Genomic DNA, 2,895 nt, shown 5'->3' with positions numbered 1-2,895 from the left:
TGGCCTCTCCCAGATCCCATATCACATCTTGTCATTTGGGTCCAACACAGTACTGCCTGTGACCAGTGTCTGACAAAAATCTTTCATTAAAAAAGAGGGGTTGGGAGTGTGGCTCAGTTGGCAGAGTACTTCCTAGAAACCAAGAAGTCTTGAGTTTGATCTCTATTAATGCATAAACCAGATGTAGTGGTACACACTTGTAATCTTGGGACTGAGGAGGTTGAGACAGGAGGATAAGAAGTTAAGATCATTCTTGGCCACAAAGAGAGTTCAAAGCCAGCCTAAAATTAAATTAAATTTAAAGCGTTTCTGTAATCTTCTCAACCTGCATTCCAAGTGGTTTGAAGTCACAGACCACATGGCTGGAGAGATGGCTCATGTTAAAGAGCACTGACTGCTCTTGCAGAGGACAGGGGTTCAGTTCTCAGCATCCACATGACAGCAAACTACCATCTGTGGTTCCAATTCCAGGGTATCTGATGCCCTCTTCTGGCCTCTATGGGCATTGCATGACATGGGGGCACTTACATGTAGACAAAATACTCATACACATAAAATTAAAATAAATAAATTTAATTTAAACACACACACACACACACACACACAGAGGCTGTGATGCTATCCCGTGTCTCTCTGGGGCACCCTGTCCCCAGTTTTCACTCTTACTTGCCATATAAGCATCGAGCATATTCATGACACCCAAGGATGGGGATTATTAATTCTCTCTTTGCTACTTCTACCATCAGCATCAGAGCCTCAGCCAGGCCAAGCCTGCCCTGGTACCTTCCAATGAATAAGTATATGCAAATGTAAAGCAATATGTGCTGAGATAAGGGGCCAAAAGATCCCACATCAAGGCTCTAATTGATGGCCAAGGCCCCTGGAGTGTGAGGATGCTTATTTTTGTCTGCTGAGAGATCTACCTTCTTTGCATTTTTACTGTTGCTCTTGTTAGGAATTAGGAGTTTTAAACAGAGAGCTTTCTCCTGGGTTAGAACACTCTCCCAGGTGAATGTTAGGATTAGGAGTTGAAGAGTTTCAAGTAGAAAGAGAAGCAACCAACCTCAAACAATCCACACCGACCTTTATTAGTCAATGAGGGGTGACTACTGACCAGCGGGGATCTTCAAGTAGCCATACTGGCAAAACTCAGGGGAGTTTAAGTGCCTTTGTGTATGTAAGAAGAGTCATGGGAGTAGATGGGGGATTTAGGGTCTGCATTCTTCCCCAATAAGGGTCTCAGAAGGGCTTGTTTGCAGAACTGTATGACTGGGGTTTATGGAGGATTCTGGATGGGCTTGTTTGCAAAGCAAGACTCACTTATGGAGTTCTCTCTTCAGCTGTCACTTTACCTGGTAAACTTTAAAATTATGCAATAATAAAAATTTAACTTTCATTTAAAAATAATCACTTTTGATATCGACATTTGGCTGGTAACTGGAAGGCTTTATTCTGCTCTTCCAATGAATGGCAGTCAAACATCGGCAGGCTGTCTGATTTTGTGTCTCTCCCTAATAGTAAGCCAGTGAAAAGCAACCATTTGTGAGTCCAACTGTGTGGCCAGGTCCACGTGCTGAGCCACCTTCCCCAGAACTTTGGGTAGGCACTGTCATCCCCACCATGGTTACAAAATAACAGCAAGTTTCAACAGATAACCAACCACATCTCTCTCTCTCTCTCTCTCTCTCTCTCTCTCACACACACACACACACACACACACACACACACACACACACACGATGGATGCCACATGAGTCTGTAGGAGCCAAGCCCTCTAGAACTTTTAGTTTGGGGCTTCCTAGGGTATCAGCAACTGGCTCCCTTTTCAGGGAAGCATCTTTTTATTATTTTTTTTAAACCCCAATCTTCTGCATCTTAGAAGTAATAGAGAAGGGCTGGTTGTCTGTTACCACCCCACTATCGCTACCATCACCAGTCCAGGAGTTTGCCAAAAAAACAGTCAAACTCAGACAGCCTGTGTTCAGAACTGTTGTGGCCCCACCACACCCGCCCCACCCAACCTCTTGTAAGAGCTTAAATGAACAGGCATGGAAAATCAGACAGGCCATCTTAGGAGAGGGGAGGGAAAAAACAAACCAGCAGCTGCTGCCTAATTGGCCTTCTAAATAGCCAGAGGCTGCCAAGTGCAGAAATGAATTAAATAAGCCTTTTTTCTCCTTCAGGGTGGAGCAGCAGGCTCCAGGTCTCCACCCAAGTCACACCCTAGCGGCAGCTATTTATAATATCTAAAAGCCAGATGGAACCTGCCAAGGGGAACAGAGAGCGTGACAGAAAGCCCAGACCAAGCCCAGTTCTCCCCAGGAGCAGACACAGATCCAGAGGAGCCTTGGGACTGTGGCAATGCACAGAGCTGTAGAGAAAGCCTCTGCTGAGCCCTTTGTGAAGTCAGGCTTCCTGGCTAGTGGATGCTTCTTAGCACAGGTTGGGTATAGGCAATATAGGCTATTGCCTATTGGATTCTGTTCCAGCAGAAGGAACAGCAACTAGATGTGGAGTTGCCAGATGGAGTAGATAGGCTGCCTCTCAGCCAGACAGAGTTGGAGCAAGATGTAGCCTGGTGGTATGGAGTGCTTCAAGGGAAGTGGTGCAAATCCCAATTTCCTGTCTCTGACAACTTGCCTGTCAGTAAACCACCTTGGAGACTTTGAGTCCAGGCAATGACCAAACTAGCCAGATGGGATTTTTGAGAACATTAAACATAGTCTGTGTTCAGAATAGTTTTGCAGCATAGAAACCACAGCTAGTACTGTAGGCCTAAACTCAAAATGCCTCCACATTACCTCTGTGCACCAGTGACTGGTGGGGCAAGTCCACATCCCTCCCTCTTAAAGGGCTGAAGCAGCTTAGAGACAGAGTGCATCTTGGCCTCCCACT

This window comes from Nannospalax galili, unplaced genomic scaffold (genome assembly GCF_000622305.1).
Source record: "Nannospalax galili isolate Female #2095 unplaced genomic scaffold, S.galili_v1.0 scaffold236, whole genome shotgun sequence".
In the NCBI taxonomy this organism is placed as follows: Eukaryota; Metazoa; Chordata; class Mammalia; order Rodentia; family Spalacidae; genus Nannospalax; species Nannospalax galili.
The sequence above is the reverse complement of the archived record's forward strand: the minus strand, read 5'-3'. Positions refer to the sequence as shown.